This window comes from Lissotriton vulgaris, chromosome 9 (genome assembly GCF_964263255.1).
Source record: "Lissotriton vulgaris chromosome 9, aLisVul1.2, whole genome shotgun sequence".
NCBI classification, from domain to species: Eukaryota; Metazoa; Chordata; class Amphibia; order Caudata; family Salamandridae; genus Lissotriton; species Lissotriton vulgaris.
In genome coordinates, this window is record NC_141697.1 from 278,328,314 (window position 1) to 278,345,861 (window position 17,548).

The following is a 17,548-nucleotide window of genomic DNA, read 5'->3' on the forward strand; positions in this document are numbered from 1 at the left end:
TCAGAACTATATATATTTTTTTTATTTTAAAGGTTTTATATAGCGCTGGCTAGACCCAGAGCGCTTTATATGAGTATCAGACCATAGTTGCAGGTTACATTGTTACAAAGGTTACACAGTTATTAGAGCATAGCAACATAGTTACATGAAGGACGAGACAGACAAGAAGGACATACAGGTAAGGGAAAAAGCAGGCAAGGGGAGAGATTCAGGGGAGGGGGTAGGAGCAGGGGAAGTAGAAAGAGAATGTAGGGAGGGAAAGAGGAGGGGAAAGACACAGCATGGAAAGAGCAGGGGGGTGGGGTGACTGAGACACAAACTGGTAGACGAGACAAAGCTGCGTCCAAAGTCCAGTAAGCTGTGATCCCAGGGGAAGTGGTATCATTTCCCCATCTCTGTTGCGAGAGGCTCCCTATACGCAGTGGACTCTCTCAGAGGGGTCTCTGAGACTCCAAGGCCTACATACTGGATCTTTCCCCAAAAAGGGGAGAGGGAGTGCTTTGGCAAGGGGTGCCATACCATACCTAAACTGTGAGTGGCTCTCTTGGTGCTGTGAACTCTCTCAGCCGGTTCGCTGAGACTCCAGAGTATAAATATTGGATCTTTCCTCAACAAGGGGAGAGGAGTGCTTAGTCAAAGGGCACAAAAGGGCAGGGGGATAGCCATTGTAGCAGGCAAGAGGAGAGATTCAGGGGAGAGGGTATAGGAGCAAAGGAAGTAGACAAAGAAATAAAGAGTACTAAATGGGAACAAACAGCATCAGTTTGGGGGACAGACTGTTTTCTCTCCGTTGCCATGAGTTTGACCCATCTCTAAGGTAAAAGCCTAGCACAGGCCATTCCAGAAGCTTTGCCATCCAGGACATGAAGCACACAGTTAGTAATTCAAATTATTTTTTCGCAAGTCACAGAAGTTTATAGTACGCTGCACATCAGCAATCCAGATGTTTTCATATTAAGTTGTTGGGTGCAGAGGATGATGCTCAGAACTAACAGTGTTTAACCCAGTCATCATCCAGGGGAGATAGTTCAGAATCATGAGGCTGAGGGAGAAGATCATGAACCCAATGAAGGCCAACTCGTGGACCGCAGAGTTCTCTGTAGAGGACACGTATGTCAGAGGGAGCAGGCATAAGTTCTCCAGGACGTTCAGGATGAAGTTAAAGTGGCACAAGACGTGGTAAGTGCGAGTGGAACATGCACAATAATGATTCCAGTAGGCCACAGCCACCAGGAAGCAGGGTGCAGAGTGGAAGCCAATGCAGAAGCGCCAAACATACCTTTGTGGGCTTTCCCTCCCCAATCGAAGCGCTAATAGAGGCGAGATAATTCAGAACCCCAACCTCATCAGATACCAACTGCGCTTCTCCGGTCCTGTACTCGCTGAAACTTCCGCTCCGATTTGGTGGCTGCGGTCGGCGTTCTTAAGGAAGCTGCCATTGACAATGTGCCAGCTGGCATCCAGCAGCTTTGGGGTTTCTACAAGCACCCCACGACCTGGACAGCAGGTGGTTACCAAAATAACTTGATAGCGTGGTTGGAGAGCAATGACCTTTTATGATCATGGCATGGAAACATTTGTAGCACTCTTTTCTAAGTAGTAGCTACAGTTGATGTTCATGTATCTGCTAGCTATCCCCTCACTGCCAGTCGAATGCAAAAAGTAAATAAATGTTGATGGCATACAAACTTAATCCCATTCAGTCTGCCAGTGTTCTGCATTCTCATGAAGCTGATCTCAGAAGGTCTCAAACTTTATCTTTTCTCACGTAGTACACCTGCTTCCATATTTTATTTGGGTTTTTTTAAGAATCCTTACACTTTTAGTTTTGTATGCTTTTGGTTTTTTTGTTCATTGATTGACCTTTATAACATTGTTACTTATTATTTATACACCCTTACAGATTTCTGGAGATGGAAGAAAAGGTGTAGCCAGTGTTACAGATCTCAAAGAATTTAAGAATAGCAGTGAGTACAATGTGGATTTTTAAAGTGTTTTCTGAAACTTAGATCATCATAATTCTTAGAAAAATGGGAAGTAAAATAATTCCAAGTACCAGGAGCAAGCACAGAAAAGGTAATTTTTGTTTTCCCTTTCCTAGAAAATATAATGACTTTAAAAAGGAATAATTCCTACTACCGGCTGAAACAAACACTATCGTGTTTGGAGTCAAACATGTTGGAATCATACCCTCACACCAGTAACCAGTGTGGGAGGTATGACTGCACCCCTCAGAAGTGAGCTTCGATGGGTCTCTGGTGTTCCCAGTACCATCCTTCTAATCCTGGATAGCACAAAATGGTTGCTGCCAATCAGAGACACATTTCTGCCCTCCTGCTGCTGAGCCAGGCTCGAGCAGGGGAAGGCAGAACAATAGGCATCCTGTCACAGAGAGGGTTGACTACCTCCCAGACAGGATTTAGTGTATAAGGGTTGGGTGGGTGCACTTGCAAGCGACTGAAAGCCTGCGCAAGGAGCACATTTGGTGTCCCTGTTCCTAGTCCAGTTCAAACCTCCAACATTGGCGCGAAACTGGACAAAGGACATGGGAGTAACTTCCCCACTGTCCAGACCCTCCCCTAGGAAGGTTCCCTGAATCTTGCCAACCTTCTTCCATGGGTTCTTAAGTGTTTACCTGGCTGTACAACCGTAGATTCGACGTGGACGAGATTCTGAACTAGAAACCACAGAACTTTGACTGTCTGGACACTCGACTTCGCTGGACTTTGTTTGGGCCCGACTTAGTCTCCCTCTGAAGCATCGACTGTGCCCGTGCACCATACAGGATCCGTGCAGGACTGGTGGAGCATCAAGGACAACCGAAGATATCTCCCTTGGAGTGAAGGCGTCACTCTCCTGCATTTGCAGGCACTGCAACACTGCTGTCCAGTCTGAATCAGCAACACAGGAGGTGGGTTTCTACGTCTCTTGAGGCCCGAGCTGCCCTCTCTGAGGTCAGAATCCCTTGTAGGAGCTGCAATACACAAACTCCTGTGGACCGTGTACATTTGCAAGATGCATATGTTTGTTGGCGTTTCCCTAACAAGTGCACTGGGCTCCGAGTAGCCCCAAACTCTGGCACCATTTCCTACCAAGAACTTCGACCTCCTCACACTGAGTGCTCCGCGGAGTTGTTGTTTGATGAAATCACTCGTGTTCCTCTTGCGACTCCTGTGGCTCCGGCTTGTAGGTCCATTTGAGGGTCAACTTTGCTTTTCTTGGGCTCCCCTGGTTGATCCAGGCTGGCCCTGACTCCTGTGCTTGGTGAGTCTCCTGGACCTTGCTGGTACGAACAGTACACATTCTTGACCTTCTGCGTGGGTTGCTGTTGCCAAGGCTTGTTGGTGCTCCCGCCGTACACCGACCCCTCAGCACTCGTCAACCTTCGTGGGATGGATCGTATCTGGCTCCTGGTCATCCTCGAGGTCTCCTTGTCCCCGTAGTTGCAGAGTCAAGGACTCCATCAACTCACCTGAAGCACCTGACATCGGTGGGCATTCGTCTACTGAGCCCTTGGTCACTCCTGAGTGACCCAGACTCTGTCCCCTCTGCTTTTAGGTACTCTTCAACAAGAATCCATCTTTGAATTCCAACTGATACTTTTCTTCCTTCCAGCAGCTGCGCTTCTTCGAAGTCCTCCATTAGGTTTGACAGTGGTTTCCGACGCCACTTAAGACCTATGCACCCGGCTTCCCTGAGATAGGTAACTTGGGTAACTTTGTATCCACGGGTGGGGTGGCTCTCCAACCTCCTATCTTCAACGAGCTTTCTTCGAAGTCCACTGGGAAGGTTCCTTAAACTCTTAAAACTTCAACCGTGATTATTCTACAGAACTGTACGGAGCACGGGGTCATGTTCCCACACTTCACCCATCCCCCGTGGGGGTCCCGATCTACTCACCTTGGGTGGTTCCTTGGGGTCCCAGCGATTCTACGTCCTCTCGACACGGTCTTGACTCAAGTCGAAGTTCTTATACCACTTTCTTAGTATATGGCTTTGTCCCCATCCCCCCTGAGGCCCACTGTGTATTAGTGCTATTTACTGTAATTTCTGTCCTTGAGTATTGTGTGCTTTGTGATTACCTCCGAGTAGGAGATAGTGTGTCGTACTAGACAGTGTTATATTATTAAATCCATATGTTTATAACTACTGAGTGGTTTTCCTTTCATTTAACCAATACTATAAGATTTCATTCTAGTAAAAAAAGTTGTTTAACATTCCTTCAAGACTAAGCCTGAAGGCTGCTCTTCAGGGCAACCACTTGGATAGCTTTCTAAGGTTATCTTTGACCTCTTAAATCATCATAAGGGTTGTTTGGACTGGTGCATGGTGCTTACTTTAATTAGTGGACAGCATATACCAGGCCAACTTCTCACATGATCCAATACATAATTTACCTTGTAAAAGGACATCAGATATCCGAATGCATGCTGCATACATTCAGTAAAAGAAGGTCTATTAAGTAAAGCTGTCAAGGACAAGGAACAAGTCATTTTCTCAACTTCACTGCTTTTCTTGTTACAAGACTGTTCTCTTCATTCATTTAGTCACGTTGCCAATGAATTTGATTTGCTCCTAGACACCTAAATCTGACTTTCTTTTAAAAAGCTTTTGCACATTTTTTTTAAGTGCCCTTACATTATCGACATCTGCTTACGACCAGTAGATCTATCTTCATTGCAGCAATTTGCTAAACAAGGATTGGCAAAGCCAACATGTTTTGCCTATGTGAGATCTATGTATTGGCTTTGTCAACTTTCTGTTTTTTCTTAGACATGTGGCAAAGCAGCACAGGCTGCTATGCAACAGAGCCTAATGTAAAGAAAATAGTGATATGACGCGGCCCGCATTGACTGCATCATTTTGCTTTTTTTTCTTCAAACCATGTTACTAGCCTGCGCTGCTGAGCAATATGTCTAAAAATAGAGCTTTGGGTGGGAGGAGGGAGGGAATAGAAAAAACAGATAGCAGTTGGAGGGAAACAACGCCTGGTAGGTGTGCAGGAGGGAGCAAAAAGTGGAAGGCCACTGGCCACAAATAGAAATGCTCCATTGCAGGGACAAAAGCACTAGGGAGAAAGCAGGAGGAGGAGAGCCGCCAAGAGGAATCCGAAGGCATGACCAATAACAAGCAAGGAAAATGAGAGTGACGTGGAAGCCAACCAATGCTAAGTAATAAGTGGGCTCTAAGCCCGTTTTTAATCTTTTTTTTTTTTTTATTAACAATAGATTTCGCTGGCAGCGCATGCACAGTTTATGCGAAACCTAAAAAGGGCGAACTAACAAATAAAAATGATCTCTACCAAAATCCTATCATTTTCTTGGCTGCTTCAAGAGCTGGTCTATAAGTTGGCTCTTTGATGCACACTCCACTCTGATTCCCCCCTTCTCTCCTTAATTTTCTTAGACCAGTCTAACTTTCATTCCAGCTTTAAATGTGATCACGGTTCATTCTGCCATTCAACCTCACTTCATGTGACTGACTAAGGCAGGCCAAAATTCTTTTAAAATAATCTACCCCATTGTGCTTCACCTATCGAAATATACTGTTAAAAAATGTAAACATAAGATTTTGAGACTTACGGGCTGCCAATATCACTGTGCATGGAAATGCAGCCTCAAAACTGATTTACTCTTTTTCACAAACAACAGAAAACAGGGTATTGAAACCCTCTCCAAATAACTAAATGTCTCTGTTCTCTTTGATATTCCTCAAAGACGAAAGCTGATTCCTCTTTACTACCTTCGCTGGGTAACCTTTCCATTTTCCTTTTTAATAATGGCAAGATTATGCTTCAATCGACTGATGAGGACCTTGCTTTACTTGACTCGCTCAGTCTCTCATTCATGTGTTTAACGACCCATTTCCTAATCCCAGCTTTCTGTTGACCCTTAGGCCTCGTCCTACTGACCCTGAAGTCTCTTCTATGCGGCCCTGATCACCTCTCCAGTGCAAACTTCATCAAACAGCACCTCTTCTGTTTTTTCCTGGAAACCTTACCGTCTTCCATCCAAGGTGGTCACAATGGATTCACACCAATTTATTTAAGTCTGAAAATCACAACCTGGCTCCAAAATCACCCCCACCTCTTTGAGAAGGTGACCAGTTACGGTAGGTAATGCAGTGTGGGAAATGAACAGTTCTAACTACGGTCTCTTTGGTATCACCCAACCCTCCCTACAGCTCCTTTCACATCTGCTCCCCTTCTCTCATGTTGTTAATAGTGCAATCTTAGAACTATATAAGATTCAACTGGGATCCCAACTTTCCACTACCTTACTCTCGATCTTTCTTCCAAACTCTCATCTCACAACCTACATCCAAAAACATCCCCTTCCTCCCTTGCCAGTCTGCCACCTTCTTTCCCTCCATCCCTTTGCTCTCTAACTCATGCTTTAGATAATCTTCCAACTTTTGTTGCACCAAATGATGTGTTGTATCATCCTGATCTCATACCTAGTAATAAGGGGTATCAAGATAGGAGACTGGAACGAGCCCTCCTTTTTTTGTTCCTTCGCACAAAGTTTGACAAGACAAACATATTCATGACTGAAACTTAAATACTAGAGTATCAAAAGGTCCACAATTCCAAAATCGAACTCATGTCTCGCCATCCCAAACTCACTGGTTCATCTTTCCATTATATTTGATATTCTTACTTATATGTTTAATCAGCTATTCAGCCACACGACTGGAATAATCACTCCCCTCTTCCTGTAAGAAAATACACTTTCTTACTGATTCTGAAATTTGTGAACTCCTTTACAGTTATGATCACCAGATACTTGTCCTAAACATTGCGTCGACGAGGCCCTGTCTACATTTTGATTCTTATGATGACAAACCACCATGCACCAAGCACCTGCCTGAGAAGGTGGATCTTAATAACATTGCTAGGATCTCTATTGATCCTTCAGTTACACTCTTCTCCAAAACTGTTAACCCCTCATTACAATGTGTTATACAACTGTCAGTCAGCTCTGAAGCATAGACACAAGCTGACTGACACCTTCATCGCCTTTGAGCTTGATCTACTTGTTTTTACTGAGACTTGCCTGACAGACACCTCACAGCATATCATAGATAGCTTTCTCCCACTACATTAAGGATTGTTATAGGTGATTCTGAAGATAGGCATGGTTGAAAATTTGCTCTAATTCTTAAGAACTCTATTTAACTGACTCATACTGATCACTTTCCATAATTCCAATGGTTGTTCGTGGAAATCCCTTAACCAAAGTTTCCCCAAATCAGATAGGACATAGTCCATCATTTCCTGCAAAACAATAACACCTTCCTGTAGGAATGTATAGAGCATTTCATAAATCAGAATTGGTCTCATATTTCAAAATTTTTCTTGGGAACATTAACCTTCAGTGAGGAGATTCCCAGTGCTATGTTGTTCATATCATCCCTCCTCCTTAGGTTCTAATGATGTTTCCTATTTAGTGATGAATAAGCAAGTCAAACAATTGAATGTTTAGTTGTATTAATTGTTAGACGGGAACCCGGAGGGTCGGCCGAGCAAGGGGGAGAGGCCTCCTGGCGAGGGCCCTCTCCTTCAATCGTACGGATGAGCAATTACCCCCCCCCACAGATGGACGCCACACAAAGATAGGTTCTGTACACTTTTATCGGTATTCTTAGGCAGGTTAAACTTGACGATACAGCAGGACCAGGATACGATGATCCCTTCAATTCTAGTCTCTTGGGAAAGGGGGTAGCGGGACAGTCTCAGTACCGGTCCGGTACAGGGGTAGCTGGTGTATAGCTCTCAATCCTCGAGCTGGAGGGTTCGCAAGTAGGGGCCGCGGCAGCGCCAGCAGGCCTATGAAGATGGTTCACGAGGATGAGCCGCGGCAGCGCCAGCAGGCCTACGAAGATGGTTCACGAGGATGAGCTGCGGCAGCGCCAGCAGGCCTACGAAGATGGTTTTTGAGGATGAGCTGCGGCAGCACCAGCAGGCCTAGGAAGATGGTTCACGAGGATGAGCCGCGGCAGCGCCAGCAGGCTTTCGGAGATGGTTCACGAGGATGAGCCGCGGCAGCGCCAGCAGGCCTTCGGAGATGGTTCACGAGGATGAGCCGCGGCAGTGCCAGCAGGCCTTCAAAGATAGTTCACGAAGAGGAGCCGCGGCAGCGCCAGCAGGCCTCCAAGGATGAGTTTGTCTCGGTGTCTCTCGACTCCAGGATACAACTGGTTTCCTGCTCTGGAGCTACCCCAGTTATAGGTCTGGCGCCCTTTGATGTCCGGACCCTCGCACTTGGAGGTCGGGGGGTCCGGGATGAGGAAGTCCAGACACCCAGCAGGGGGGTGGAGCCAGCGCCCAGGGAGGCTGGGGGTGATCGTAACCTGGCGGAGGGGAGCCATCGAAACTCCTTCTTCCATTGACTCGCCAAGTGGTCTCTTTACCCCCTGGGTGGACGGTGGTGCCTCGATGTCGGGGCTTGGCTGGGCCTGAGGTCGACCCGCGGCCACGAGGCCTGGTCGTGGCGGGTCCAAGATGGCGGCTGGGCCGGGGACGGTGGTTCGGGAAGGAACCCGGGCCAGCCGAGAATGTGGTGGTTATGAGCCGGGGTCCCGTCGGGGAAGAGCTGGGGGTTGACCCGGCGGCTGCAGGTGTGGTTCTTGTCCGGGGAACAGGGGTAGCAGTGATCCGAGACCCGCCATGCGGGGAGGGGTCGGGCCTGCCACGAGGCCTGTCCAACATTAATTTTTTCTCTTTCAGAAGTGATCAAAAGCGCAAGTGATATCAAAAGTACGGATCAAAGGAGGCAGCTCAGACACAAAGAAAGAGGATAAAAAGGCTGTGTTATGTCAAAATATGGATGGTCATTCTTGCTTTTTGGAGGTATATGAAATGACAAGGACAATGGTTTTTTGTAAAGTTAAAGACAAGTAGCCTTCCATGCATGGCCAAACATGTCAATAGACAGGATTCAGGCGGGACACTGACGATTTTTGAAGCTTTATTTTCGCTATCTCCCACTTGAAATTGACTCTGCTTCTATAAAAGTCAATGGGTAAAATCTATTCTTCCTATTTATTTTCAAAATATCCCACTTTTCTTCTCTAAAATATTGTCATTTATGCACAACCTGTTTCTATTGGCTGTAATGTTTTTCATCGAAAAAGTGAACTACAATACTTGCCTTTGTGTCCATCATAGAATAAAAAATGTCACACTCGAACGCCAGCAAATTTTGCATACCTCAGCTCAGCATCACTGCACTCAGTATTGCATACATGCCAATATTTTTTAAGAGGAATGTGGGAATTTTTTACAAATAATAATCTGGAGAATGTATTTCTCCCACTGACTTCTATTGCGGCCTGCATCAAAACTATTGGCATGCGTGGAACTTGCAAGTGTGCTGAATAAGGACTGGATATGAGAAATGCAAATATATGTTTTTTCCATCCCTGTCAGAAGCAAAGAGACATCGCTATGGCAGGCAGAGAAAGTGTGACAAAAATGTTGTGCACTTGCTTACAGGACCAGGTTATGGGCAGTGCATAATCAGAGTAACACAAGACCAGCCCCTGCCATCTGAAGCCCCCGTTGGAATCAGGTTTTTGAATGCAGGGATAGGGAGGCAGGAGACTTAACTTGAATTCAGTGGTCTCCCGCCTAAATCGGGAGGGTTGACATGTATGGTGTAAGGGTTAGGGCCCTTTGCTCTCATGCAGGATGAATGACCACACAGACACCAAGAGTATGGTACTGAAACTGGCCCAGGGCACATGAGCCCTGCCCCTTTTATTAGTAGGGTCACCTGACCGGTAACACCTGTGATGGATGGCTGTGGGGGTGGATGTAGAGGTCAGCCCTCAGGGAGTGGTTGGTTACATAGGATATATGCTTGAACGCTAGAATGTGTCCAGCAGATCACTACATCCCTCCCAAACGTTATTGAAAAATAAATAAAGTCCAACCTGTGGGAAAGAACAAACAACAAAACAAAACACCACTGAGTCTCTTCAGGCAGTCTGCATGGGCACTGTTTCTCTGTCCCGCCTGGTCTCACGGTGTTGGCGTCTATTTACACAGATGTGGTGCATCATGAGCAGTGGTGGAGTCCGCTGCAGATATATCTTTGAGAACGCCCTGTCTCCATGGATGGCCAACCTGCAAATACAGAGGACGACAGTGCGGCGGTTGAGAGTCTTCCTCGACCGCCATGGTGCTTCCCGGTACCTACTGATGGATGAGTTTTAGACTTTTCTCTCGTGCCAGGACTCCTCTCACAGGAATTTCCCTGAAGGTCTTTCTGCCAGGCTGCCACAGGACTGTGTGGGGCCTCTCATAGGCTGCACAAAGGAGTCACTCAGGAACTGCAATCAAGACCACATCCAAGTTGCTTGTACAGCCACAAAGGGCGGTTGTCTAAGGGTTTCTGCGCTCTGGCCATCCGGACTCCGGTGCACCGGCATCTCCTAGATAGTCTTTGGATAACCAGTCTCCGTCCTCGACCTCAGTGCTTCCTGGTGCCTGTTGTGGAGCTGCTGCAGACGCACCTCTTGTGTCATGATTCCCTCTGGCCGGAATTTCGGGATTCCTAGCCCCTGGATTGACATGTGCCTGTGTGGATTGTTCTGAGCCTCTTATAGGCCCAACAGATGTAACTGAGGAAGTCTGAAACAGGACCACGACCAAGTCTCTCGTGCAACCCCATAGGTGGATGCTACAAATAGTTGAGTATGCTCTCTTCGGCAGGCTTCAGGTTCCCTGGGTATAACAGATGGTTTCTGGGTGGCCAGCCTCCCATGACGCCAGGGACGCCTTGTTACTCTCAGGGTGTTTCTCATAGTGCTCCACGCTGGATAGGTGGTGCTCCTTAGGTGATTCTAGTGATGCACTTGACAACAATTACAATTTCTCATAACTGTCAGTGATCTTCTGTGACTGGTCTACCACACTCTTTTCTCACCTCTTTTTTATTTATTTTGAAAGTTTTATAGAGTGCAGACAAGACCCTTGCGGGTATCAGAGCGCTTTACAGTAAATGAGTTTAATTATATCATACATTAAAGATATGCAGGACAAAAAAATACATAACATCATTGAGACAACAAATCAAACAGGATGCAGAGCAGGAGCGGCTTGATGAGTGATGGTAGTACAATAAGGATAAGTTAGTCAAATATATAATATATATAAATCAATGTGGGCTAGCTAGTTTAAGGGAAGGAGTATTTAAGTGACTCAGGTACGTCAGCAAATAGATAAGGAAAAGGCACTGTTTTCCTTAGAAAGCCCTCACCCACCGACCTAGTCGGTGGCATGCTTCATCATCGGGCCCACCACAGTGGCACCGAATGTGCCCCGGGTGTGCTACAACGCCAGGTGACTGCAGAGCTGGTATATTGCTGAGTGTGCAGTGAAGGGGTGTGATAGGTGAAGTTTAAAATGCTATACGGGAGGTCCCAGCACCCGAGGGTTAACAATATTTAATAAACTGGGCCTCTGTTAGCAGGTTAAAAAGGCAAAAGGACGTTTAAAGGAGTGTTGCAATGACCTCCGGCGTCCAGTGTGGTCTACATGTTTCAGCCAGTGCCTTTTAATTCTAAGCTGGCTTTCCTCAGGACCAAAGAGAAATGTGAAAAAGTGTAAAATTATAATAAACTTATTCTTAAGTGTGTGTTTGGTTTTTGCTATGTGTTGCGCACGCTAAGGCGCTATAACTGTTAGAGGGGGATTCCCTCAAGCTTTTCTACACAGAACACATAGGACAAGGACAAGACGTACAAGGGAGAGTCATATTAGGGCTGCATAAATTAAAGAACCACTGTTTGCCGACTTTTAAGGTGGTGTACGACCTATATGCGGCTATAGTGAGCTCATGGAGACTCCATGGAGCTGGTGAGGGTATATTGAACCGTTAGTGAGGGGTGGTGGGCTAAAAAAACGAAATCACAAGGTGAGGTACAGGAAAGTATTGGTACTTGGTCCTCACTCTGTTATTTCTTAGTAAAAAGCCTCATGGGTCGCCTGGCAGAGAAAGAGACCCTGTGAAAATAAATGAGATATGCAAGGCTATCTAACCTGTAAGGAGAGAAGTTGCTTACCCCAATGGCAGGATTTAGGAGGTTACTCACGAGTAGTTCGGTCCGGTTCCTCCTGGGACCTAGTAGTCCATCCGCGGCGCCCGATATGCAGTGAGTGGGCCGCCTAGTTTGTTTTTTATACTCGTCTCATAATCTGTTTCACCTGTTCGGAATAGAAAGAGAGGGAGGGATGCGCGCCGACCGCCATGTCATGCTGGTCCTGTCTGCGCATGTGCATGAAAGTAGCGCGTGTGATCGCGCATGCGCAAGACTATGATGCGCGTCTACACGCATGCGCGAAGGCGAGATGTCTACACGCATGCGCTGTGCCTCGCCGTGTCTGTTGACAACGCGAGCGCTGATGCGCTAGTTTGTAGGGCATGATGAAACAGTACTTGAACTGTCAAGTGCGCTTGGGGGTAATTTGGCCAATGTGGATGATGGTCAAGTATGCGCTTGTTTGCAGGGCATGATAAACAGTACTTAAACTGTCTGGGGGTATTAAGCCAATGTAGAGCTATCAGGAGATTGAGGAATACTCATGTGTACATACTATGCACTGGGCGAAAAGGGAAAGTCACTGTGGGAGAGGGAGGGTCAGAGACATGTAGAACTTGCCGAGTTTTTTAGAAAACTTAAACTAAAGGCTTTCTTTGAGAAAAAGGACAATACCATCACAGAAGCAACAGGTACGCCGAATGAGACAGGCCTGAGAGTGAAATCCACCTTCACCCCCCCACCAGGCAGTATTCCGGTCGAAATCCTGACGTTCGAACAGGCAGTCTACACGGATATACAAAAACTCCAACAAAAAGACACTTTCAATAACCTATCCAACAAAGATAGATGCACCATCCAGCGCCTACAAAGTGACCCCACTCTGGTTATCAAACCAGCTGATAAAGGCGGAGGAATAGTCCTTATGAACAAAACGGACTACGACCATGAGTGTAAGAGGCTCTTCAGTGATACCAGGAACTACAGACGCCTCACAAAAGACCCAACTGAACAACTACAAGTCACCATCAACCAACTGGTCACCAATGCCAGAGACAATGAACATATCTCTAAACAAGAGGCGGACTATCTTTGCCCCAAAGAAATAAAGACCCCATATTTCTATACGGTTCCCAAAATACATAAGGGCATCATTCCACCACCAGGGAGACCCATCGTATCCGGGATCAAGTCACTCTTAGAGCCCTTGTCCCGGTTCTGTGATTTCTTTTTAAATCCCCTGGTCCAAAAGACCCCTTCCTACATAAAAGACACCAAACATCTACTAGGTGTGATTCAGGAACTTGACTTTGACCCCACCGCAGAACTAATGGCAGGACTAGACATAGAAAGCCTATACACTAGCCTACCACAGGACGCAACACTACAAGTGTTACATGACGTCCTAATGACAAACCCCTGGGAACATAACACTCCCCGACACTTTGTCTTAGACTGCGCTGCCCTGGCTCTCAAAGAGAACTACTTTGAATATGAAGGCACGTACTACTTGCAGACGAATGGAACGTCTATGGGCAGTGTTTTTGCCCCAAGTGTGGCAGGATTGTATGTGGCCCATTTTGAAGATATACACGTACAACAACCCACCAAACCTTTTTCCGCCAACATAAGAATGTGGCGTCGGTATATCGACGATATACTTTTAATATGGAAAGGAAACCAAGAATCATTGGACAACTTCATGCTTTGGGTTAACCAACTAGACCCCTATTTACGCTTCACGTGCACCAGCAGTGCCACTGAACTACCCTTCCTGGACCTGAACATCAAACCTGAGAATGGGAAACTCACTACCAACACCTTCTACAAACCAACAGCAAGAAACTCATTGTTAAGGTTCGACAGCTTCCACCCCCGACACCTAAGGGAAAACTTGCCCTATGGGCAGTTTCTGCGCATCAGGCGTAATTGCAGCAATATCAAGGACTATAAACAACAGTCTAACGACCTGGTACACAAACTCAGGGACCGTGGCTACCCCACCAGGATAATAAACCAAACCCGCAAAAGAGCTAGGAATCAAAACAGGGAGGCACTCCTAGAAAACCTTGACAAACCTGAGGAAGAACCAGTCCTCACCTGTGTAACAACGTACAACACAGTATCGAACCAAGTATCAAACATAATACAACGAAACTGGAGAATCATCAACTCCGGCACCAGACAATGGAAAAAACCGCGCTTTGCCTACAAAAAGGGCCACCAATCTAAGGGACCAACTGGTAAACACCAGGCCACGCACGACAAATCAGAGCAAAGACAACACCATTGTCAACGCATGGGGCCTGCCCAAAATCACCGGACACCAACCCTGTAACAACTGCAGCGTATGCCACCTAACATCCCCGTCCAAAACTCTTAATTTAGAACCAGGGAAAACCTGGACGCAGCGACAATTTACGAACTGCAACTCTACCAACTTGGTATACTTGATAACCTGCAGATGCGGCCTGAGATACATCGGCATGACAACCCGCAAAGTACGCACTAGAATGACTGAACACAGAAGCACAATAAGATGTGGGAAAAACATCAGCAAACTCACTGATCACTTCCTGACCCACAATCACACGCCAAATGACTTCTCCTGGACTGTCATTGAGAAATTTGACAATGCCAGGGATGAGAGATTTCTTCTACAAAAAGAACAGCGCTGGATATACCGTCTAGCCACGCACATCCATGGCCTGAACGACGCTATTCCATGGAATAGCCTAACTGTATAACCACAACATGCCTATAATAACATGTCTTGACAGCACTGCGTGCAATCCATACAATCACCTGGTTTGCCTGTCCAAACCAACCTAGCTGTACCTAGTACCAGCGTGGACCTTTGTCCCCATATCACCTTCATTAGGTAGATAATCATTGCCAGTGCACCCCTGCATGAGCGTCCATTTCTCTGACCCTCCCTCTCCCACAGTGACTTTCCCTTTTCGCCCAGTGCATAGTATGTACACATGAGTATTCCTCAATCTCCTGATAGCTCTACATTGGCTTAATACCCCCAGACAGTTTAAGTACTGTTTATCATGCCCTGCAAACAAGCGCATACTTGACCATCATCCACATTGGCCAAATTACCCCCAAGTGCACTTGACAGTTCAAGTACTGTTTCATCATGCCCTACAAACTAGCGCATCAGCGCTCGCGTTGTCAACAGACACGGCGAGGCACAGCGCATGCGTGTAGACATCTCGCCTTCGCGCATGCGTGTAGACGCGCATCATAGTCTTGCGCATGCGCGATCACACGCGCTACTTTCATGCACATGCGCAGACAGGACCAGCATGACATGGCGGTCGGCGCGCATCCCTCCCTCTCTTTCTATTCCGAACAGGTGAAACAGATTATGAGACGAGTATAAAAAACAAACTAGGCGGCCCACTCACTGCATATCGGGCGCCGCGGATGGACTACTAGGTCCCAGGAGGAACCAGACCGAACTACTCGTGAGTAACCTCCTAAATCCTGCCATTGGGGTAAGCAACTTCTCTCCTTACAGGTTAGATAGCCTTGCATATCTCATTTATTTTCACAGGGTCTCTTTCTCTGCCAGGCGACCCATGAGGCTTTTTACTAAGAAATAACAGAGTGAGGACCAAGTACCAATACTTTCCTGTACCTCACCTTGTGATTTCGTTTTTTTAGCCCACCACCCCTCACTAACGGTTCATTATACCCTCACCAGCTCCATGGAGTCTCCATGAGCTCACTATAGCCGCATATAGGTCGTACACCACCTTAAAAGTCGGCAAACAGTGGTTCTTTAATTTATGCAGCCCTAATATGACTCTCCCTTGTACGTCTTGTCCTTGTCCTATGTGTTCTGTGTAGAAAAGCTTGAGGGAATCCCCCTCTAACAGTTATAGCGCCTTAGCGTGCGCAACACATAGCAAAAACCAAACACACACTTAAGAATAAGTTTATTATAATTTTACACTTTTTCACATTTCTCTTTGGTCCTGAGGAAAGCCAGCTTAGAATTAAAAGGCACTGGCTGAAACATGTAGACCACACTGGACGCCGGAGGTCATTGCAACACTCCTTTAAACGTCCTTTTGCCTTTTTAACCAACTAACAGAGGCCCAGTTTATTAAATATTGTTAACCCTCGGGTGCTGGGACCTCCCGTATAGCATTTTAAACTTCACCTATCACACCCCTTCACTGCACACTCAGCAATATACCAGCTCCGCAGTCACCTGGCGTTGTAGCACACCCGGGGCACATTCGGTGCCACTGTGGTGGGCCCGATGATGAAGCATGCCACCGACTAGGTCGGTGGGTGAGGGCTTTCTAAGGAAAACAGTGCCTTTTCCTTATCTATTTGCTGACGTACCTGAGTCACTTAAATACTCCTTCCCTTAAACTAGCTAGCCCACATTGATTTATATATATAATACTGGGGATACGGGCTAGCTTACCTAGTCCTCTCTCTCTTGTTGATCTGTATAGTCAAATATATAAAACATCAATTGAGTAGACAAACATCCATTGGGCAGACAAAAAGCAAAGCAATAAGGTGCATAGCAAGGGCGGACTGTTGAAGCATGGTATTGGCCACTATATTGACTAGGATGACAAGTTTGCTAAAGGGTATGGAAGTTCTCGCGGAAACATGGGGCTTTGTTTAAGTGAATTTTGCCATAAGGATGCCTTTTACTTCCAATTTGAAGGATGAGGTGGGGGGTTCAGTCTTGTTTCCGCGGGAAGCGCATTCCAAATCCTGGGTGCCATTCCTGAGAAGGATAGTTTATACGTTTTTCTCTTGTTGAATTTTTGTGGCTATTTTTTGGGAAATACAAGCATACATCAACATGTTGCTAAATGATGCTGCAAAGATATGGTACCTAAAATCTTACATTAGCAAAATGTTTTTTTTCCTACTTGCATTTTTTTTAAACATTTATTTTGAAAGCAAAGAATCATCACTCTTGCTTTGAAGCTTCGGCAAATATTTGCATATAATCAGAGAGCATTCTGGGAGTATTATACATAGCCTCATATTACTAAACTTTGAAAACGTGCATAAACATTTATACTGAAACCACCGTCCGTAGTGGAAGGCCGAGCTTACAGCGGATACTTTTAGTGCTCACCCTAATAATAAAGGCTTTGCATTAATGAACCATAAATACAAGCTTGAACAGCATTTAACACATGGACACAAATATTACCTTAACTGCAGACATTGCCCTTTCCTAATCCATAAAGTGATACTGTAAACTGGCAGCCAAAGGGTTTGTGCTGTAGGGGGTTGGGCCTACTTGTCCCAAGGACAAAATACACTTGAATACTTGTTGCCCTTGACCCCAAACAATATGTCTCGGGAGTCGGGCTATAGGAATTCCACATCCCTGCCATCACCGTTCTTTAGCCCACTCTGCCACCCCAGTTGAGACATGGCCATATGCAAATCAGTCTGACCCTGTGCCTCATGGGAACAGTCCAGCCCGAACTGCCAAGCCATGCCTTCC

At 46.2% G+C, this 17,548-nt stretch overlaps 1 protein-coding gene across 1 annotated transcript in view; it reads right to left on the minus strand.

The window, feature by feature from the left end:
* The window catches only part of ALKBH1 (alkB homolog 1, histone H2A dioxygenase), a 52,695-nt gene that overhangs the window by 26,927 nt on the left and 8,220 nt on the right, over positions 1 to 17,548 (minus strand). The gene's annotated exons all lie outside the window — the stretch shown is intronic.